The 24,509-nt window shown below is 38.8% G+C and overlaps 1 long non-coding RNA gene across 1 annotated transcript; it reads left to right on the forward strand.

Annotated features, from left to right (window-relative positions):
- The first annotated feature begins 20,166 nt into the window (after positions 1-20,166).
- Positions 20,167-22,482, forward strand: LOC143274451 (uncharacterized). The gene is made up of 2 exons (XR_013053096.1): positions 20,167-20,391; positions 21,204-22,482. It is a non-coding gene; the product is annotated as an uncharacterized LOC143274451 (long non-coding RNA).
- Positions 22,483-24,509: the final 2,027 nt, after the last annotated feature.

Genomic DNA, 24,509 nt, shown 5'->3' on the forward strand with positions numbered 1-24,509 from the left:
TTTAGGCAAGCTAGATCAATGAGTAGCCTCCCAAACTCATCCCCGATGCTATAGCTGCAGTGCTCTGAGCATGTTCTGTTGGACCATCTGGTTCACGGTAAGCACCAAGGCATATCTCCTGAAGGCAGGAGCCAATTACAGAGAATGAGAAGATCGCCTTTTATAGAAAGGCGTGCAAGGGCCCTGACCTCAGCGGGAGTCTATATCTCTGGAAGATCAGCTGAAACCCTCATTGAGCTCTTCCACAGGGAATTGTGCATGCAGATTTATGAATGAGAGGAGATGCAGACCATGTGGTTCCCAGGCATTTTGGAATGATGCTATCACTCTTTATAGCAGCTATCTACTATCAGATGTCCTTTGATTGTAGGGGAGGGGCTGTGGTCCCACAGGAAGCTGAGCTGCCATACAGTTTCCCCTCCTGGCAGAAAAGAGGTTCTTGGCACTGACTCCAGCTGGCTCATTTTCTAGGTAACCCAAAGTGAAATCTTGAACAAATCTGCTCATCACTACACCATATTTTTCTTCACATTATATTTTGACAGTTTCTTAGAATACTATCTCATCTTAGTTTTGGCTCATATTTACCTCATCTATAGTTTCTGCTTTTTGTTTTTAATATTTCTGAATAATTTTGTCGTAATTTATTTGTACAACATTTTTGGTTGAAACCTTTTTATACTATTAAATATAGTCTGTGATGCTTTGGTATTTGTCTTAATTATTTTAATATTGATAGTAGGGGATTGCTGCTGTTTTATTTTACATTTTAAATTTTCTTTACTTTTCTCCATCTTTTCCTGCCTTAATATAAACATTATAAACAAGTTTTTTCTTCATATATAAAAAATACATGACATATCCTATTCACATTGTCTTCTTTTATGATGAGACCTAAGATATATTCATGATTAATAATTTCCCAACTTTATCTATTTATCTCATTTACTGCCTATATTTTTAATTCTAGAATGTTCTGAGTGTTGTTTGAATATCCTTTTGCTTTTGGGGTTCTCAAGCTTTTTTTTCTTTTCTAAAGCTCTTGATTAAATTATTTTTTTTCCTGTATATATCACATTTTTCCTGAAATTGCTTCTTATTCCTATTTGGTTCATTTTATATCTATAGTTTTCACATCTATTTCCAGGGTATGCTCTCAAATGGCCAGATGTCCAGCCTAACAGTGCTTTTCTGCACATCCTCAAGTCTGATTGAAGATTTGATTGGATACACAGGTTCGGTTATTATTACTATTTGTGTGTGTGTGTGTGTGTGTGTGTGTGTGTGTGTGTGTGTGTGTGTGTGTTTTGAGAAACTATTTCTTCAATTCCTTCCAGTGTTGTTCAAAAAACAGTGTCAATCTTGTTTCAGTCTTCGTACATAATGTGTTCTTTTTAGTATGTTACTTGAACTTTTTCCCTCTGAATTTCATTATGTCCAGTGACACACTGTTCTTATTCATCTCATTTTCTTGTTGTCCCAGATTTGTTGCCTTTTATTGATACACTTCCAACACTGTATTGATAATTCAGAAAGTTATGTTTGCCATATTTGAATTTTCCTGGTTTGGGGTTTTCTTCTTCTCTCTTTCTTGTATTCCCACTGCTAGATAGGGATGGTTTTTATTTTCCAAAATCTCTAATTGCTGGAGCTCTTTCTGTGTTTTCTAGCTCTTACCAGGTTTGCCGGTCTTTAGCCAGGGTGGTGTTCTCTCTCTCTCTCTCTCTCTCTCTCTCTCTCTCTCTCTCTCTCTCTCTCTCTCTCTCTCTCTCTGCCTTAAGGTTTGATTGATAATCAGTTCTTTCTCTCATCATCTTTTATTGCTGGGTTTCCAACTGCTTCTTTTTTATGACTTCCTTTTCTTTGTTAATATGTCTCAGATCCTCTTTTCATAAAAGAGAATTAAACATCATCTTTTGTCTTCTAATACATTATCACATTGGTTTTGAATTCTTCCTCTCTTCTCAAAAGAAGTCCTGCATCCAGTAGAAGGTGTATTTTCTTTGTAGATGCTTCTCTTCTAGTGACTGGTTGTTTTCAGTACCTGTTTCTGTGCCTAGAACAGTAGCAGAAGAGCGCCAGGCCTCAGTTGGTACTACTTCAAGTGATCAAACAGAGTTTAAGGGGAAAGATCCTATGCACAGAGTCCAAGAAATAATAAAAATGTTGCTAAGCTCATGTTCATATTTGAAATCCAGTAGGCAACTTTTTTTTTTGGAGAGAGGGGAACTCCTTAGACAGGGTACTCATACAGGGTGCACCATCATGTCCTTGCATCCTTGGATTATCGTTAGCCTCTTGTGATGCAGAAACACTAACAGAAGGAATGGCTCTGAGGTCCTAATCCTTCATCAGTGCCTCCTGAGTTGAACAATGAAAAGCTAAATATACCAAGCTGGCTGTTAACTTTTATTAACTGACACCAGTATATGCCCTTCTTTTAGTCTACTCTTGCCTTCTTGTCTTTATTCTTATTCTTTTCTGAAAATAGAGGCCGAGGCCAGGGTGGGACAGGGGAGAAGAGAGGAGAATTTAAAAAAAAAAAAAAAAGAATGTGTGCCCTCTGGTTCTCTCTTATCCAAATATTGCACAGTCAAAGCCACTAAGCAAGTAAAGCTGACTGTAGACTGCTCAGAGTTCCTGGATATCTTCATGGTCAGTCCTCAGTCAATGTTTTCCTCTAGGTTTAAGTGTCTTTGGGACTCAGGCTGCTGGTGGAAGCACTCTACTTGGCTAGTCTTTACACCCAGCAAGCTCCCATTTTGTTATGTTCTTATTTCCATTGTGTCAAGCTAGTCATCTATTATCTTCTTCACACTGTATCAGATGGATGGAGTAGATAGTCCCATGCCTTGTCTAAAATGCTCTTCATTCATTTTCTTATTTATTCCTCCAATAACTACTTTGAAGACCAGGACATGCTAGCCTTCATACGTGCCAGGGACACAAAGATGAATTAAAGTGTGTTGTGGGTTTTGCAACATTTAGCTGTAAAGTGTTACAGAACTTTTGGGGAGTACACAGTAAAATCCCCTTGAAACAACTACCTCGCACATTTGAATCATAGGGGTAGTTATAACATATTCTCTCCCATCCCACATAACTCAAAAAGATTATTTTTAATGAGCTATTATTTCATTTCCCAGGCTTTATTTCTCATTGTTTAATTCCGCTAAAATAGCATTTCACATTACCGAGGGGAGGGTTAGTTCATCTGCTGATTGCCGTACCTTCTGGGATCCCTTCTGTTCCCTAAGGCTGAGGCAAAGCCCAAATTTACTAATGAACTGCCAAAAATTTCATCTTACAAATTCCGACTCGTATGCCATTACTGTAAAGGCTTTGTAGTTATTACAGGAGCGAGTTTATCGCCTGGAAACTAGGACAGGGCTGTTCCAACTAATTCATTACATACACTTCACACTTCTTAAAGAGTAAAAGGCCTGTATTTATGAGCTCAGTGTGTGTGCTTACCTGTGTGTGTACGTGTGTTAAGAGAGGCTCAGAGAGAGGGAAACAGAGAAGGCACATAGCTGTATGTTTTCTAATTTGGCTTAGCATACTATCTTGTGAGACAAAGGTGGTTAATTACCACTTAGATTATCTTCTCTTTTGAAATTTATTTCAGCCTTTGCTAAGCCTTCACCCTGCCATGATCTTCATCTACTCATCCATTTGATAAATGCTAGTGAAGTGCCTACTGTAGGGAGAGTTTGTAACAGATTGCATCATAGGGCTGAACTACATTTCCCACAATCTCCTTCCTTAAATATTTCTGGCCACACTGGGCTGCTTCCTGTGGGAGGTTTAGAACCCCTAACATTAAACATGTTTTGAAGCCAGTGTTTAATGTTAATGAGCTTTGGATCTCTTGGCTAATAGCTTCCCCCTCACCTGGCATCTAAGTTTCTCTTCCTTGACTGACAGGCCAGACTGATAAAGCAGCTTCCTAGCTCCAGAATATTCACACCACCACCATCACGGGAACCAACCACTGCCATGGACCCCAATCCACTCTTGTGGGGTTCTGTCTTACAACATGGGTCCCAATGGTCTCTCTGATAGGCATCTTCCCTCCCCACTAGTTTATCTGGAGACTATAAGCTTCAGCATCAGATGTGAAGAACACTTCCCTCCCCAACCTCCTTAACAGGTTCCATACTCAAAGCCAAATATCTACAGGAAACCCCTTAATACTTCACACACACACACACACACACACACACACACACACACACACACACCTATTTTTCTGACAAACCCAGAGCTCTGTACTATAACCAAGACAACCCTAACTTCTGCCTTCATAAAATGTGTAATTAAACTATGACAGCAAATTCAATAAAATTAAGAAAGGTCCTATGGACCAAAGTTCAGAGTAAAAAGAGATCAAGAATATTCTAGAGATAGGCTTATGGAGCAGAATGTGTCTCCATCCCTTCAGATCCTTTTGGGCCACACTTCACCTCTTCGGTAATTGTTTCTTTGCATTGGCATTTACTTTGGAAAACAACTCTTATCCAAAAAACTACCCTTAGTGACTCAACTATGCTTTGTCCTGGTGAAGGGCACCTGGGGTATGGTACCCCAGATAGGATTATCTCTATTATCAAAGGGTTTGCTCTGATGATCTAAGAAAAAAAAATCTGGAATCTGTCCATTACCTAGTATCTTTCCTTAATAATAACCTTGTGAGAAAAATTAGAGCAAATAAAGATAAGAAAAGTTTTAAAACTTAAAATCTCATGTTCAAACTTTGTCAGCTAAATCTGTTTACTGCATGAATATAGGCCCGGTTAAGTTCAGGGGTATTTACTCAGTTTAACATACTTATAAGAAATTATACTATCTCACTTTCCTCAAAAGCTACATTGTCAATTAAAAGTAATTCCTTCTCCTCTTGACTTACCTGACACTTTGAAACAGTTTCTAACGGGGTTCTTCCCATAGCTGTTTTCTTGCTTCTCCTAGCACATCAGTTGTTAGGTCAACAGAAATATATTTCTTTCCACAGAATCTGTTCTTTTCTCCATTTTCTTTCTATTCTTCCTCTTATTTATCTAATGAACAACCACCACTTTCCTGTCCTGTGCCTGGGACTTTTCTTCAATAGTATGGCTCCTTTTACTTCATTTTCCACATTGCTTCCAAAGAAAATTTGTGTCAAAACAAAGGTGTTAGAAACACCTTAAAGGTTCCTTTTTTTTTTTTTTTTTTTTTTTTTTTTTTTTTTTTTTTTTTTTTGAGACAAGGTTTCTCTGTGTAACTTTGTGCCTTTCCTGGAACTCATTATGTAGCCCAAACTGGCCTCAAACTCACAGAGATCCACCTGCCTCCCAAGTGCTGGGATTAAAGGTGTGTGCCACCACCACCTGGCTGAAACACCTTAAAGGTTGCTAAGCATTGAACATGAGATTATTTCAATTTCAGTAACATTTACCTGAGAAACTTGTGAAATTTCAGATTTTTATTGTCCTTTTTTTTAACCTAGACAATAAAATCTCAGTACTTAGCATAAAGCTTAGAACTTCCTTAGCTATTAATCAACATCTCAGCAAATCCCTCACTTTCTCAGAAAACATTACCATCCCTTGAACATTCTTTGTGTCTTCCACATTGCCTTTGCAAATGTTGTTCCCACCTCTAAGAATGCCAAGTTTTCTCATGTCAAACTTCTATGATCTTGTCTGCTCACATACTACAATCTGAAGCCTTCTGAGATGCACCACACCACAACCCCAGATTCCCACAGGCTTCTACTGCACTGGGTAAGTTTTAAACAACGTATCTGCCATCGGATGCACCTGTTTTCCAACTTGACATTGAACAATGAAGAACAAGGAGCTTTTCTGAGGTACTGGAGAGATAGATAGCTCAGAGATTAAGAGCACACTGGCTATTCTTTTGGAGGATCTAATTGGATTCTCAGCACCTACACCTCAACTCTCAACCATCTATACTTCTGTTCCAGAACATCCATCACCCTCTTCTGGCCTCATCGGGCTCTCCATGAATGTGGTACCCTGACATACATGCAGGCAAAATACCCATACACATAAAATAGAATATTTTTTTTAAAAAAAAAATTATATAAGAAACTACTTAAACGCCCAAGTTCCCTAAGGTGAGAGATGATTGAAACTAAAACTCCTTTCATATGTGTTATTCCCTGCAAACCCCAAGTGCTCTGGAAAGTGCTCTATTGTTATAAATGGGAAGTAGCTCTGATTCCTCCCAAAGGCTTAGCTCTGCTGTAGATCCAATGAACTAAAACCTCAGCTAAGCAGTTCCTCCTTTTCGGGGTTGGTATTGATGTTCCTGCCATCGTGAATCATACTGCCTTGGAAGATCTTGTCTGTTCTTGATGTCAGCCTTTCCCCCAGGCACTCATTGCATCATTGGTCTCAGAGGGAGGCCCTGCAAACTACAGACACTTCACCCCACTAGCTTCTACTAGTAACTTATTGAACCTTACAAACAAGAAAGCCGAACAACTGCTATGCTGCCTGGATCTTCATCCAATTTCTCTCTGATGACCCTCAAATTTCAGTGGCAGACCTATTGGAATTCCTGGCCACTTCCCCAGCTACATACCTGAACATGCGCTGTCCAGTAGCCAAGTGAGAGGCTTAGTCATCTGGAAGCCTTACGTCCTGCGTAATCTGTGTGCTGCATGGTCACTTAATTTGCATGCAGCGTGGTCACGTAATCTATGCGCACGCGTAGCATAGCTACATTAAGCCCATATGCTCATGTAGGGGAGGATCCAAAAAAAGCGGGTCACAGACTCCTCCCCCCTCTTCTTCCTCTCTCTTCCGGTATCATTTCTCATAGGCCTAAGCACTACCACAGTTTCTTTCCCCTAATAAACTCTTACAGTGGGTATTGTTGTGCCTCATGGCTTTTCTCGAATGGTAAACAGCACCACTTAATGAATAACACAGCACCACATAATATTCACTAACAAGACCCACACCCAAAATACCCTAGAATGCGTTCAAGAATTCCAGTGGATCAAGCAAATAATATCAAGATGCATTGAGAATTCCAGTCTTTTCTGAGTCATAATGTTCACAAAGTGATGTTTAACTATGACCTGGGTGGAATTAAGAAGACAGGGATGTTCATTTTCCCTCAACTACAGTTTATTAAGCCCCGGGCTTTCAGAATCACCTGCATATTAATCAACCAATCAAGATATTTGTTAAAATACACTTCCCTCAGCTTCTATCAGAAGCATCTTCTAGAGGAATCTCACTTTTTTTTTCTTTTTCTTTTTTCTTTTTTGGTCTTTTCACATCCAAAAACCCCGCTGGAGCTCATGGGAAGATGCTAATTGAGTCAACATTTTATTTGGTGTCTTTTCACATTTCACTAGGCAGTTGTGCTCACTTGTAGACAAACTCTAGTCATTCAGTGTCTACTGCTGTCTGGTACTATCATTACATTGCTCCATGTGGACCATAAAGGTGTGGGCAGCACCAGTTTCTCTTATTTATTTTTTAGTATTATAGTTTTTTACTTCTTCAACACTGTAAGAACACATGTATTTTTAAATAACCCTTTCAACAATGTAACACACATGGGTAATAATAAAATGATTCACTGTATTGTTTATTTCTAAATCTTGCATGGATAAGAGTAGATAGGTTTGAGGCCAAATCTTAGAAAAAGTAGAAAACAATAGATCTTTCATATTAAAAAAATAACACTAAATGTTTTGAGTGTGGAGGCATGCTAGCTCTTTTTGATTCTTTTGCTCATTGTCATCAAAAGATCATGTTGGACCTAGAGAGATTACTTAGTGCTTAAGTGTTCTTGAGAGGAACTGAGTTTAGTCCTCAAAAACCACACCACATAGGGAACTCACAACCACCTGTAACTCCAACTCCAAGGGATGAAATGCAGTCTTTTGGTCCCTGAGGGCCCTGTACCCATGCATGTGCACATGTACACACACACACACAAACATACCACACACCACAATTTACAAATAAAAACAAACTCTTAACCATACCTACAACTCCTTTTAAGTAATCCTGAAAATCAGTAGATACTTAAATTTTAAATTGACAATAAACAGTCTATTAAAAGACACACGATCTTCCCATTTCCCAACATATTTCCTTAGCATATATTTCAGAGAAGTTACATATTCCAAATTATTAAGGGGCAAAATGAATTCATTGTTTCGATTACAATCTGTGTGTTATCTTGCAGGTGATGGTGGCTTCTAAGAAATGCTTATTACAGCCTGAAATTGCTGCAAGAAGAAATTTTACAATAAGAAATTCAGAAATGAGCCAGGAAAAAAAAAAAACCTTTCAACATTTTTGAGTCTAACAAGAAACCTATTATTATTTTAAAAAAATAGTCATCTAAACTTATTAGACGCATAAAATGACATCAAGTGCCAGAAATCTCCTTGGTTTAAAGATAAAAATCACTATATAGAAAGCATAAGAAGTATAGAGACTTGAGTATCTGTAGTTGTTTCACTTTTTATGTGTCTATGGGGTAACTGCAGTGGAGTATTCTCCAGCCAGAGAATTAGGATGCTGCAGATGGGCAGAACTGAGTAATTAGTTCATTTTTCTATTCCTACAAAAATGAGTTGCTCCAAATAATTTTTCTTTATCCTTGTACTCTTGGCTCTTTACACCAGCAATACCTTGATGAGGAGACCCCTTTTTCATATTTCTCTTACATTACTTTTGTGCTTCCTAGTGTGAAGTTGGTATCTTTAGAGCAATAGCTGAAAAGGTGGCAAATTTCAAAGGATTAGAATTTCACAGCCAATGCAAAAGAAATCAACATGTCTGTAGATACCCACTCAAACCTATTTCCATATTAATTCCTTTAAATGTTAGTTCTCCATGTAACAAATATTAGTCAACTGTTGAAATGGAATTTTAGTTAAGACTCTAAAATGAACATTATTCACTTATGAACTTAAGTGTCAATTTTAATAGCATTTGTCATTATGTAAAAATTATGTATAAAACTGGTCCTGCGTTTTATTAGATTCAATTATTTATTTATACATTCATTTGTGTGTGTGTGTGTGTGTGTGTGTGTGTGTGTGTGTGTGCTACAATTCATGGAAGCCTAAGAACTCTGGTGAGAGTAGGGTCGATCCATTTACCATGTGGTTTCTAGGGATCAAATCCATGTCACAAGTCCTGGTGGCAGGCACCTTTGTCCACTGAGCCACCTTGTTGGCTCCACAATTGTCCTTTGTAATCCATTATTTAATAACAAGAACTTTATTGTTTAGGCCCATTCATGTGCGTATCTCCTCCAAAGTCAGAAACTAAAATGGACTGAGTCTTCAGAATAAAGAAACAAGTGATAATGCATGTGAAAAGAGAGAGAGAGAGCAGGGCCTCGTTCTGTTTTAATGACTTAGGGAATTAGCCCTTGCTGTACAGAAGCATTAGTCAAGCTCTGTGTTTAGCCAGGCATTTGCCACTCAAGATCATATACCCAAACGAAGAACTTCTGCCCGTCAATTACTTATTACAGGCAATCAAGTCCTTTTGAAATAGTTCAACAAATTATGTACATTGATATTTACTGGTATATTTGTATGCAACATTGGGCAGACTTGGAGTCTATGCAGAATAAATGTCTGTGTGGATATCCTGAGCTCTTAAAATTGTGAAATCCTCAGAGGAGATGAAGATTTTGATATACTGCAGAAATGCCCATATCAAAATGGCAAAAAAAAAAAAAAAAACAAAAAAAAACAGGAGCCTATTTCCAGTGCCCCAAATTAAGGATGCTTTTTAAACCTTTCATTTCATTAAATGGTCTGGCTGGGTAGGAGAGCCATGCTAAAATATTGTGATTAACACAAAGGAAGCTTAACAGACAATGCTATTATAGGTGAAAGACTGCTAATTGCCATCTTCCCAATAACTTATTGATTTTAATCAAATCTTCCTCCAGCAGCATGCCAACGGCAAACGGATAACGAGATAGAAGGGAAACACAACAATGGAAGGAGTAATATGGAAGAAATTATTCATGTTTGATTTGTATAAAATTGAACAAATATTCTTGATCAGCATTTATACAAATATAGATTCGTCGGGAAGGTGCTATCTAAATTGCTTCTCTCACAGTGTATTGAAAATTACCATAACTGTTAGCATTTTTAATTATTTTGATCTGCTGAAAATAGATTAAACTGAATGGGAAATTGGCTTATTAAGGCTTATATATTTGAGTTAATATGAAATGTTCTCAGCCAGTGTGTCTCAAGTATCTTTCCGTTTAAAAGGCACTTGCTGTCTCCCCTCAGCATTGGGAGGGGGAGAAGTGGTGCCTCTAATCCTCCCCAAGCAAAGGTCTCAGGGAGGCAGGTCTAAGTGAAAAAGCCTTCCACTCCCATCACTTCAGCAAAACTTAACCAGATCCGGTAACAGAAACATTACATAAATGAGCAGCGTGTCTGCTGGCTAGACAGAACCACCTTTTTTTTTTTTTTTTAAGGAAAAAAAAAATCTTGCCAGACTAAACTTCACACTTAAAAAATGGAGAACCCTTGAAATCCATCTTGTATTACAAGAGCAGTTTCTCAGTTTGAGATTCAATATAGTGTGAAACTCTAAGGATCTCATTCTCTGGTCATTCACTGAGGGTGGGAAAGCATGGCATAGAGCTTCAGTTGTGGTCTCCTGGGGTCCTAGCACCCCTGTGAGGCATCTTATGCACCAAGTTTATCTTGGCCCCAAGATAAACATGAATGTGATTATACTTTATATATATAATTAATATATATAAATATTAATATATATAATTAATACCATACACAATCTAATTTCAACATTATCTTTCCTAGGATCTACATGAAATTCCTTATTTTAATAGCTTAGATCAGAGCCAATTTTGACAGCCCTGTGACTTTCTGTCCCTAGGCTCTGTCTTGGATATTTTAGTGGTAATACTGTCCTCTACCTAGTAGCACCTTCTCCCCAACATTTTTGACAACTGAAAATGTCTGCAGACATTGCTAAATTTCCCCATGTGGATAAAATCTCCTCAATAGAGATCCTCTACACTCTCAATAATGAGACATCTCAAATAATTATCCAATAAAATTTCTGTTTTACTCTAAAGCATAGAAATAGAATAATGAAACTTGTATTATGAACCTGAAGTCTGAGAAGTCACCTTGACATACATTATAGCCACAAAATCTCATCTTTATCTAGGCCAGCATTTGAAATTCATGAGCTTAATTGACTATACAAAACACTGAGGAAAAGATGCTCACAGTAGTGTTTTGACAAAAACAACCAATGGTGAGGACAGTAAGCTGCTACCTTCTGTTGAAGGTTCTAGAGAGACACAGTCTTGTCCAACTATGGCAAGTGGTTCACAAAAAGCTGCCAACTCCAACTGAGTGGTAGTGGCTGATGGAAATCCTGTATGGAGAAGGATTCGGATGTTGCATCCAGGCACAGCAGGAAAGTGAGCTGTGATGGATTAGTGATGTCTACCTGGACAGAGCAAAAGTGAGCATGGGACAGATTTCACATATTGGTCCATTCTCTCCTAGTCATTTGGAATGATTCGGGGTTCAGAGTGTTTTAAACACATATTGACATGGTGGCATGATGTATTTGTATTGTACATGTAAATACGCAAAGAAATAAAGTGAAATAAAAGTCACTCCTCAATATTGACTAAGAATCATTTCCTCAGTAGGAATCACATTAGGCTCTTTGAACATACTACTGAATCAAATACAGCCTCTTGTATCAAATTGTGTTCTAGTGGTCTGCCTTCCAAGGCAACAGAGATAAATCGCTCAGTTAAAAATGAACAATAACAAAAACAGGCATGAAGCCTTGACCTTACAGAAGTACATAGTCTCATATAAACCTCGTAGGCATGGTTGTTTTGCATTTGCTCAAATATGTGACACAGCAAGATCAAATATTAGGCCAGCTTCACCTTGCATCGAATCTACAGTGTGAACTCAATTTCTAATGCCACTTTATAAAGGATTGTTGACAAGACAAGCTCCATTTCTATAAGACCAAAAACAGTACTATGTAAGAGAGCTGTGAGATTAGATTGGAGAAGCCAGTCTTGTGCAGGAGGGATCAAAGACCTCTTTGGAGGTCCCCAACAAATAATACTGCATTGTGATCTCCTTCACAAAATTAAGATGTGACCAAAGAATCCCTTTGGAACAAATACTACTCACATAATAACAACCCTAATCATTTACAGAATGCTTTCCAATTTCCAAACTATCCTTTTTTAAAATTCCTTTCAAACTAACTGGGTTTGGACTAATAGTTACTTTATTTTACAACTACCTGGTGTTTTAACAAAAAATAACTTTTTAATTGGGTGTGTTAACACAAGCTATAATCCCTGGGTACATAGAAAGGCTCTTTTTTAAAAATCAAAGTGGGCAGTCAGGTTGGGGTGGAGGACAGGGACTCTGCTAATGCTTGTTTAATTGCTGTAAACAGCACATAGTGAGAATGAACATAATCACTTCTGAAATAAGAGTCCCAGGTACCCTCACCATTCAGGTAACAACAGGACAGCTTGAAATCTATCTTTGAATCATAGCCCCAAACTTGAGAACTGCGTATGAGCAACCCAAAAGCCACTGATTAATTCCTTGACTGCTAAAGCTATTCTGTAGGTAAGGTTGACATAAAACTTGGTTGATTTCCTTTCTTTGTTTCAGGATTTATTTATTTTTCTGGTAAATGCAAAATGAAGACTGAGACAAAGGGAACTTGCAGCTAAATTTCTGTTCCCTTTCAAGGCACAGAATAGCCATGCCAAGGCAAGGATTAGGATTTGTGGATTGTGGCTTTCAGATTGTCAAAGGGATATTAACTCAGAGAAGATTAAAGCTTGGGAATTGACTAGCATGTGGATATAAAAAGATAAGAACAGCCCCTTGGGAAGAAGGCCGAAAGTGATGGTTTCTAGAGGCAATGGTCAGAGGAGCTCACAGAGAACTCATTGACAAGTTTAAAGGAACCATTCATTGGTTGATCACTTCCAGGCTGATCAGCTGCGGGATATTTCCACACAGGCCAGTGAACCTTAATCTGCCATGTGAGCAGACTTTCATTCACATTGCTCTTTACTCCCTCTGACCAGTTTTCTAAGAAAAAGGGTTTTTTTTGTTTTGTTTTTCAAGACAGGGTTTCTCTGTGTAGCTTTGTGCCTTTCCTGGTACTCGCTTTGGAGACCAGGCTGGCCTCGAACTCACAGAGATCCGCCTGGCTCTGCCTCCCGAGTGCTGGGATTAAAGGGTATTTTTTTCTGCTGCTAGTGTTGTAGTCATTTGTGCTTTTATATTTCCAAAGTTAAAGTTTACCTACTCAAGGTCAAGGTACTTTGGACATATTTTCCATCTGCATCTCAATTAGTCATCTGTGAAAGCTTCAAAGGGAAGAATGTGTATGTGTGTGTGTGTGTGTGTGTGTGTGTGTGTGTATGTTGTGTATATATAATGAAAAAGAAAATATATTGCATTTAGTGGAGAAATGAACAGAAACAATGAATGAAGATGTTGTAGCACTGTGTGTGTGTTTATTTACCAAACAAACCTAATATTTAAATCCAATAGAAAAGACCGAGTGCTGGAGACATCACATCTGGGTTCCCTGGCCAAATGTCATGGTAGAGAACAGGACTTCCTATAACGCAGAGCTGAAAGGGAAGCTGATATAAAGTCAAGGACAGAGCCACTAAGGGGGGTTTAAAGCATATTTAGAGGCACACTGCAATTTGAACAACTAATGTTGGGTAAATGAGAGAGTAAAATAAATCACAGGATTCTTATCAGCTTGAGAGATTTCGAGAGGAAAGACTCCCATTTGAAAGAACACTTTGGGGCTTTTCCTTCCACGAGAAACATGTTTCATGTCATCTAGACACTAAGTAGATTTCTTTCACAAAAACTGTTACATTATCTGGGTAAACATGTCAATCAAAGACTACAACTAGCAATTTACAGCAACTATGCCGGGTTTAACATCCAGAGAGCAAGATTCCAGTGGGAAATAGTGTTTTTATTTACCTCTTTGTTACTAGAATGTTTCTTTTAAAAAGGTTTTTGTAGAGGAGCTTTGAAAAGAGAGTATTTATGCAATAACCAAAACAAATCTTTAAAACTTGGAGGTCTCTCTATTGAATTGCTTTCTTCTTAAATTTAACAGATATTTTCTCAAAAACAGTATTTACAAAATTTTCAAGTATATCTCAGGACAAACACTTTTTTTCTTATTGGAAAGCTTTGAGAGAACTGGTGACATGATATGATATTCTTTTTCAATGTTAAGGTTCAATCATTACTTATTAATTTTCTTATTTTCATGGGATTTTCTCAAACTTAATATTCTATTAAGGTAGCATCTGTTAGAGGAATTATCGTAGTTTTTTAAAACAAATTTTAGCTGATTACCATGAATCTACATAATTAGAATTAGGTCTAATTATGTAGTGTAAATACATGTAATATATTTATAACATATAATGACATAATTATGATTCACAATAATGTTGAAAAACTCCTCCTTAAAATTAGCAAGAAAAATATGCTTCACAGCACCTTCACAATTTATTAGCAATTTTACAATGTATGTATCTCTGTAGCTTCTAAAATAGAACTTCATAAGAAATTATAATAAAAATAACCAAATATATTTTGAAGTTATTATCCAAAACTAATACTAGCAAAATTTCATTAGATTTCAAAGTAATGAATATTTTATAATCTGTGAAGAATATACCTTAAAATGGTGATCCTATAAAACTACCTTTCTAATACACCCTGAGCCCATTATGAGCCCAATAGCTACACTATACAGCAAGAGCTAGCTGTGGTTATCACACAGCCATACACTCACCAAAAGGACAGAAAAATAGGAATTTGTAGTGAAACTTTACCCTTATGCTACCTAGGAGTGCAATTTTAAAAAACTGGCATACCCAGCTACATTTTATACCCTGTAATATGTATAACATCTACCTCAAAATCAGTGTACACTTTTAATTGATTATTGTTCATCTCATTCCCAAAATCGAGTCACAGTGACTAAATATCCTTTATTTTTCTATCTAGGAAGGATCAGAAAGTAAATATTTCAGTCTCAGAACATTATGCAGCCTCTGTCACAATGCTTTCAGTAAGTATATTCCACAAAGGCAGCCAAAGGAAGATACATAAATAAATACTAACCTGTTCCCACTAAAGCCTTAATAATACAGAGTAACTGAGGGAGTTGACTGGATGAGATTCCTTTTGCTGAGCCCTGTACCAGAGAGTACAAAGTGGGCTAGATAGTCACAATCAATTCATCAAACCTTTATTGAGATCTTGCAATCAATAATTCAGGTGAACTTATAAGGACAAATGAAAAAGAGTATTATAATTAAAAACATGAATCCTACTATCTACCAATGTTTTCAACCCATTGTGAGAAACATCTGTATCGTGTTGAAAATTCAAGTTATAACTAGCTAAGACAGGTCCTAGATCATGCATGGAGCTTCTAACAACACCACATCAACTGACTGATACAAGGTCATCAGCTTGGAAGTAGAGACGACAGTTTGAAGTGTAGCTAAAGTAGATGAGCCAATGGTCCTAGTGTTTGATTCTTTAATGTATAAAGTAAGGGAACATCGTGGAGTCTAAACAGGGGCTCTTTGCGCTGTCAGAATTCCCAGCTGCCTCTCTTACCTTGTGATACATCTGCTCCAGGTTTTGCTCATAGAGAAAGTGAAGGGCTTGATTGGTATCCTCAGATTCAGAGTGACCCCCTTGATGAGCCACTCTGGACAGTGGTCTAAACTCCAGAAAGTTGAAAAACAGAGAACCATGTGGTTCATTAGATGTCTCTGCCTGTGATCTGGATGGAATTCTGGTATCCTTCTTATCCACTTTCCCCAGAGACTTTTTTTTTTTTTATCTATACACCTTTACCTATCTTCCCCTTCTTGACTTTCTGGAGTTCCTTGTATCTAAAACATTCTCAGATTATTTATTTGTTGTTGTTTGTTTGTTTATAAGATTGTATTTTAATTATATTTCTCCCTTTCCTTTCCTCCCTCCCATATAAGTGTCCCACTCCTCTCCATTCCAGTTTAAACTAGCCTCTTATTGTCATGGGCAGCTTTTGGCTACAAATTAAATGTTTGTGACTCTATTTCTTCAGTAAAATTTCTCTCCCTCTATCCCATTGTTTTTCACAGCCCAGATACAAAGTTTTACATCCATCTACAGCCTGCAGTTAACTCAGATAACCCAATTGTCTTTTTATAACAGCTTCACATTTTAAAAGGGTGTGATAAGTAGCCAAGGTAGACAGATAGAAAGAGGGATAGATAAATTATAGATTGAAGACAGACAGACAGACAGACAGATGGATATGGGAGGGAAGCTGAAAAGACATTTTAAGTATCTAGGCAAAAAGGCTTTCACCATTTACCCCTTGTAGTTCATCTTGTAGGAGGCACCTGATGTTTGGGATGCTAACTTCCTCTTCTAATGCAGATGGGGTTTATATAGTCACCAGGTATCCCCTCAGCCTTGCCGTTCCCAGTATGGACTGTATCACAGCAACAACAAGGACAACTGCCAATATGCAATCTGTGCTTTGTCCTATTAGACCCAATTCTGCATTTTTACAGGATCCTTAGTGATCAGTGACTTTGCTTATAAGAGGATGAAGTAGAGAGTCTCAGCCAAGGCACTGCATTTCAGAGGTGAATACACAAGCTCTTTAGTCCGTGGTACTTATTATATGTAGGAGAATTTTGATTGATCCATAAACTCCTTGAGGCCACAGGGCATGCCAAGAGACATGGTTATTTCTAACATGTACCTAGACGCTTCTATATTGAACTTACTGTCTCTTCATGGTGATTGTCTTTATCCATGGGCCCAAGTTAACTAAGGAAACACAAGCCACTCCAGAGAACAAATGATGTTACATATCCTTCCTTCTGTCCCTTTCTAAGCTGCTCTCCTGTCTCCTCATACCTAATGTAGTAGAGTCTACATACTTGGGAATAAAGGAATACTATTAACTGGTAATAATCAAAAGAGACAAGGCTATGAGGAGGGGCATTTTGTTACAGGCAAAGTAAGTCAAAGACATGGGAAGTTTAATGCCTTGCATGAGGGACCCACAACTTACCATATCTGTTTTGCAATGTAGAACATTATTTATACATACCCATTTGGTTAATATAGTTTGTGGCTGGTTTTGTGCCACACTGGGTTAGTGAAGTAGCTGTGACAGGGACTAGAATGCTCACAATGACTCACATCTGTACAACTTAGATCACTTACAGAAATAATAATGCCCAATCCCTATTGCAGAACTTGGCCTACATCCCTAAAGACACTATTCCATTGTCTATGATACAACTTCGGGCCTCCCTCGTCTGGCTAATGAAACAAGAATGGCCTAAATTACACAGTGGCACAATTTAATTAAAGAATGAGAAATCCTTTCAGAAGAGGCACAGGAAGCAGCAGTGTCTTCCCTTCCTCCTCTTCCAAGCCCAGACTCCTTCACACCAACCACTGATTACACTTGAGTGGCATCCAAGTTTAGCTCAACACTTGTTGATGCTAATTTTCATTCTATTTTATTTATTTATTTTTATTTTATGTATGAGTGTTGACCTGAGTATATGCACAGGTACCAAATGTGTGTTTCTGGTTCTCTCAAAGGCCGGAAAAGGATATCAGATACTTTGGAACTGGAGTTACAGACAGTTGTGAACCACTGTATGCATGCTGGAAAAGGAGCGTTGGTCCTCAGCAAGATCAGTACATGCTTTCAGCTGCTGACCCATCTCTCCAATCACTTGCTTACACTTTGAAGATCATGACACATTCACCTCCCTTCACTCTTCTAGCGACTAAGCAGCTGAGTAAACTTGGGGAAGCCATCCATCCAGCTGTCCTGTGACGTTAACATTCCTGTTTTGGCCTTCTCTGATCTCCACTCACACATCATCTGAATCTCCAGAAGGGAAGAAAACCTCTCCATAAGATCTTGCCTTCAAGCATGAAGTTAAATTAGACTTCTAGACCTGGAGCATTGGTCCCCATTCTAAACCACAGAATAGCTTAAAGACACATACAATCTTTGCTTTTGTTTTTCAAACAGAATTGAAAACAATTTTGCAGATTCTTACCTTGGGGTTCAGGGTCTTAAGTTTCACTTCACTTGTCAGCCAGAGTTGAATGAGAAAGATGTGTCTGTAAAACAAGGTATTTAATAAAGCATGTTAACAATACCTCATCTTGTATTTCACTACCTAAGCTTTTGTATATTATAAGCATGCACACTCATGCACACTCACTCACACACACACACTCATATAGTCTAGGCACTATAACACTATTATAGTGATCATTTCCTTAGAATATGCTGCTACAGAAGACTGACAGGATGCCAATATTTGTCTTTCAGATGCAAGTTTTCATTACAGAAGACATCTACTAAATCCCAATTGGCTGGAAAGAGTAGGCCAAGCCAGAGCCCAGATCACTACCTCAGTATGTTGTCTCTTTCACATTTACAGTTGCTAGTCCCATAATAAATCTCCAGTCATAGGAAGACACATAAGTGGTATAATTTGGCCACAGACAGCTCTTATCCCTTTTTGCTTATGCCTGAGCAAATTTGAAATGCCCAGGGAAAATGTTCTAAATGCAAATTTTAAGTATTTTGCAAATCATTTACCTTTCTGTGAAGTGGATTGACTACCCCGAGAAAGGGTACCGCACGGGTGTACATTTCAATTAGCACTACCCATGTTTGCTATATAACTTTGCAGGAGTCACTTTATTTTAAATGCACACAGACAGATCAAATATAAAGCTGGCAGTGGATCTGAACCCAAATACTTCCCACTGTCTGCCTTTGCTATGTTTGGATGTGAGGTACTAATTGCCTTCATATGTATTTATTGACCATTAGAGGGAAAAACACACCAGAGAAAATACAGTGCTGTATATGGGGCATGCAGTCCCATACAGGCACGGAGCAGCCGTAGATGCTTCAGCAAGCCCTCCACACAACGCCAGTACTCCAAGTCCACCTTGCAAACACCGTGAAGTGAAAGCTGGTACTTTTCATAGGATGTGACTGACAACCACAGAGTTAGGAGATTTAATTACATGGTAGCCTGAAACCTCCAATTGCAGGCTACTCTATGTCCTTCTGTAATATTTCATCAATAGATCTGTCTTGAACATCATAGAATTTCCCTGTGATGTCTGCAGTTTGCACCATTCTAGGTTCATCATCGGTTGATCCATTTGTTCAGTCAATAAACCTGCCCTAGACTCAAGTCCCATATGATACTCTAAGGTGGCCCAGGTTTGTGAGAGAGCTGTGCCTTCCAGGTGCCAACAGTAAGGCCTCATTGCTCAGGGTGTGGCCCAAAAGCCCGAGAGACCTCTTGGTATCAGTCCTCAGTCCCAGTTTTCTGAATTAGGAATAAAATTTTTAACTTTCCTGCATATACCTCGGACTTGTAACTATTTCAGACACATGGTTGAGGAGGTTGGAGGTCTTCAAAAGTCTTAAAGTACATTCAAATTATCTAGGGCATACTTAAGAAAACCTGCCATTCCTAAGCCTGCATTTCTCAGGTAAGGTAGGCTAGATTCTTACAGAACCATGCTGGTTGATTGTTGGAATACCACAGGGCACCCCGCAGGGTCTTTGAGAGACACCAGCAAGTTGGAGGGTAATAGCAGGCAGAGGGGCTTCAGGGCTGGTGGGACGTCATAGGAATCAATACTGAAAGGAAAAGATCTTGGGTTTGAAAGTACGGTGCTTTGTGTTGCTGGCATTGAATCTTTCCCTTTTTGGTTTAGAATGGATGAGAGCCCGCCTAATTGCTGCTCCAGCTTACAAGGGTCACAGGCTGTAATATCTAGTGCTGTATGAGGTCTTCTGCGGAGATAATGCATATCAAATAATTTAGACCATTTCCGCGTCTGATAAAATGGATTTTTGACAGAAACAGGACAGTCTAAACCCTCTTTCCTACTGGGGCTAATCAGTGAGTGTTAAGATACTTGTTCATTATGACTAAGCATCCGCGTCATGGAATACTTTCCGAAAGTAGACTGCAGCGCGTTTGTGGAAAGGGAGAGCGATGAAATGTGTTCATCCTAACGAAGCCTATGAGCTGTCCTCAGAAATCTTACAAACGTGCTGCTTCGCACTTTCTGAACAGTAAACCCAAGAGTGAACATTAACAATATGCCCAAGCACAGCTTTATATAACCACGATTGAACGTCTGCTGTCCAATTCCGTTCCTACTCTTACTTTTCTGAGCCAAGTTAACAAGGAAAAGGTTTTCAGGTAACCTAGATTTGCTGTTCTCATAAGTGCTTGTTATAGCTGTAGCGAAATAAAAAGAAGTGCTGGGTGGGAGGTACACATTATCACCCATAAAAATGAGCAAGAAAGGAGTCATTTTAGGCCTGCCTGTTGGATAAGAAGCAAAGAGACCCATCAGAAGTGCAGTTCTGGAAATTCCCTAATTTTCAGGCCATCGCAGACAGAAAAAATTCTCACTCCCAGACAAGATCTGGTTTGAGGTTGTTGCCTAGGTGACCCTGCATCTTAAGTAGTTGTTGAAAAAGATCCTGGGCCTTTTGCTCAGAAATTCCTTTTTCAAAGAATTTGTCTGGTAGAAATATATAGATCAGAGTAAAAAGATGTGAGTAGAAAGGCATTTACTATAGCTCTTTTTCTAAAAGTGAATAATTATAAATAATACAAATAAATACTGATAAAACAGTATATAAATAAATAATAACACAACCACCCAATGGAATACTATACAGTCATTAAAAAGAAAGAGCTATATCTTATATCTAGGTTATTGATATGAAAATTTACTAATTAGTAGGTTTAAAAAATTTAATAACAGCATATATGAGTCATAAGGCATAAACACAGCAGAATATAAAAAAGTCCAATTTTAATGATTATCAAACAAAATACTGACATGTAACTTCTGAATGAAATAGGGCTATAGGGACCTTTGGTAGTCAAATATATGCTTTAATGTTTAGCTTATTTACTAATTAGTTTTAACATAAAAGACTATGTTATAAAGAATTTAATATATTAGCATTCCTAATCTATTTATTCCAATTTTTTCCCAGCCATTCACTTACAAATCAGCTATCTGAGATCCAGTGATTGACAATTTAGCTGTTCAGAAAGGCAGAGAAATAGCTAATGCATACTAGAAACTCAAAAGAGCAAAATCCTGCGTGGTTGTCTTTCCCTTCTGAATATCTCCCAGCAAGGACTTTCAGAGTCTCCAGGGTTGTGCAGAGGAGCCAGAGGAAGCAGAGAGATCAGTATCAACAGACAAGAAAACTCAGCCTGAAGCCGAGAAGGGGGAAACTGCACCGTGAATGCTCCTTTCAAATTAATAATCTGGCAGTTAATTTCTGAACTAACTCTAATTTGTACGTGGCACCTTCTGTCAGAACTGTCAACATGAGGAGTTGCTTTTATTTCACACTGGCCTGCTAGCTGGAAGGGCTGGCTTGGGTCCAGGTGCTCACCCTGCTAGCACATGCTGCCATCAGCTTGGACTCTTCGTCTGAAACCATTGGGTAATTTCATGAGCACATGCAGGTGGCTATTTATAAATGTGATTCCTACTTAGCAAGAGGAACCCTTGCCCTGCCTCCAGCTCTGAGCCCTTCATCTGATAATCAAGCTTCTGAACCACAAAGAGGACTCCACAGGAGCAGGAAGGTTAGGGTTTGAGAGGCTACAGATTAGGCATCTGAATTTTAGGAATTGTGTACTACCAGCAACTTATAGGATATGGGTCTTTCCCCATCTAAAATGCCCACTTTGCTAAGGACCTCCAAGCCTTGGAAGCAGTTGATGGAAACAGTTGCCTGTCAGAAGTAGCATCTATTGTGACAAGATGGAGTTTTATATGAATTGATTTGAAAATGTGGAAACTCCAACCCTGACTTCTTTTTTTTTCAGGTCATGTGCCATTCATTCTCATCTCCATTTAAAGCCCCTTTGTCTTCTTTCTTGGCTGATAAAACCTTCTTGTTATTAACAGAAAGGGAAGCCCCAAGGATGCCCTGCCTAACCTAATCACCCTTTTTGGTGGTTTGACTAGGTATGTCCCCCATAGACTCATGTGTTTGAATGCCTGGCCCATAGAGAGTGGCATTATTAGGAGGTATGCCTTGTTGGAGGAAGTGTGTCACTGTGGGAGGTAGGCTTTGAGGTCTCCTATGCTCAAGCTGTGTCCATTGCACAGTTGCTTCTGCTACCTGTGGATCAAGATGTGGAACTCTTGGCTACTTCTCCAGAACCATGTCTGCCTGCACCCCCACCACTAATGAAATAGAATAAACCTCTGAAAACTACAAGCCAGCCCCAATTAAATGTTTTCCTTTATAAGAGTTGCTGAGGTCATTTTGTCTCTTCACATCAGTAGAAGTCCTAACTAAGACAGAAGTTAGTATCAGGAGTGAGGTTTTTCTGTGATAGGCCTGACCATAATTTATTTGGAAGAACATAGATTTGGGGATTTTTGGATTAGGAAAGCAGTGGAATGCTTTAAGCACTGCTTAATCGGCCACACTAGTAGGAAAATGAAAGACAGTGGGGGTGAGGGTAATTTGTTGAACTGTGGGGCCCTGACTCAAGAGGTTTCAGAGGAGAATGTTAGTTTGTGGCCTAGAGACTATTCCTGTGATATTTTGATGAAGAATGTAGCTATTTTTTTCCCTTGTCCAAAAAGTCTGCCTGAAGGTAAAGTAAAGAGTTTTGGCAGAGGAAATCTCTAAGGAGCCCAGTATACTCGGTTATGTGGTTATTAGTGTCAATTCTAATGAAGATTTATAATGAAAAGGAGCAAGATATTCAAGTAAAAATACAAGATATACAATTTGAGGAGAAAAGGGACACCAGGAAGTAGAAAGCAACTACATCTTGTATTCAAGGAGATAAACAGATGATGGGTGATATCACTTTGTATGCTGTGAATGTGTTGCTCTGATTGGTTGATAAATAAAATTTTGATTAGCCAATAGCCAAGCAGGAAGTATAGGTGGATAAGCAGACAAGGAGAATTCTGGGAAGAGGAAGACTGAGTCAGGAGACACTAGCCCACTGTCCAGAGAGCAGCATGTAATGGTACACAGTTAAAGCCATGGAACATGTGTCAACATATAGATTAACAGAAATGGGCTGAGTTTAAGTGTAAGAACTAGTCAGTAGTAAGCCTGAGCTAATGGCCAAGCAGTTTTAATTAATATAAGCCTCTGTGTGTTTACTTGTGGGACTGGCAGGTGAGAGATCTCTCCTTATCACAGGCCAGGCAGGATACAGGAAAACTTTCAGTTACAAACAGACTAAAGAAAAACCTTAAGTTAAATGGAATAAAGGGAGTGGTGACACTAGGGTAAGATCCCACCAGCCAAGCTTCCAACTTATGAAAAGAGAAAGCTGGTGAAGATGCAGTGGAATGATGGGGCCATGTTCCAGTTCCAGCAATCTGTAGAACTTGGCAGCTCGGGCAGGGGGTTTTTGGCTTTAGAGTGAAGGATACAAGAAAAGGGTTATGGGATCTTCCTCAATGATTAAGGAAAGCCACTGAAGCCAGGCATGTGTCAGGGAGGTCCCTGCATGGAGGTCAAAAAAGTTGACAGTGTGAAGCTGTGAAGTGTGAAGGTGAAGCCTGGATTGCCTTGGAGACTCTAAGATCTTGGAGATGCCAGAGCCATGGCATACCTGCCAGGGAAAGCTGCTAACAGAGAGTGGAACCAGCCCAAGAGAAAGAAGTGTGTTGCAGTCAACAAAGATGAAAGAAATTGAAGACTTGAAGACAGCTTTGACATCAGACATGGAGACACAGAGTTTGGAGCTTACCCAGCTGGTTTTTGGTCCTGCTTTGGTCAAGTATTTCCTCACTATGCACCCTTTTCTCCATTCTGGAATGGTAATGAATATCCTGAGCCCCTGTATGCTGCAAATATGTGATCTGCTCTTTGACTTTGATTTTATAGGGTTTAAAAGTAAAGAGACTGTATAAATCTCAGGAGAGACTTTGAACTTGGGACCATTAAATAGGCACTAATATTGATTCTATAAGCTTGGATATTGTACAAGTTTGAGACTGTTGCAGATTAAGGGGACTTTTGAAGCTGGATTGAATCTACTTCTGTATTATGTTATGGTTACACTCCCATATCTCGGATATCATTGAAAGAAGTCAGGGTAGGAACTCAAGTAGGGCAGGAATCTGGAGGCAGGAGCTGAGGCACAGGTCATGGAGGGGTGCTGCTTACTAGCTTACACCTCGTGAGTTTCTCAGCCTGTTTTCTTTTAGAATCTAGGATCATCATCCCAGGGATAAGACCACCCACTATGGCCTGGCCCTTCCCCCATCAATCATCAATTAAGAAAATGCCCTATATGCTTGT

The sequence above is a fragment of the Peromyscus maniculatus genome, chromosome 8, assembly GCF_049852395.1.
Source record: "Peromyscus maniculatus bairdii isolate BWxNUB_F1_BW_parent chromosome 8, HU_Pman_BW_mat_3.1, whole genome shotgun sequence".
NCBI lineage: Eukaryota > Metazoa > Chordata > Mammalia > Rodentia > Cricetidae > Peromyscus > Peromyscus maniculatus.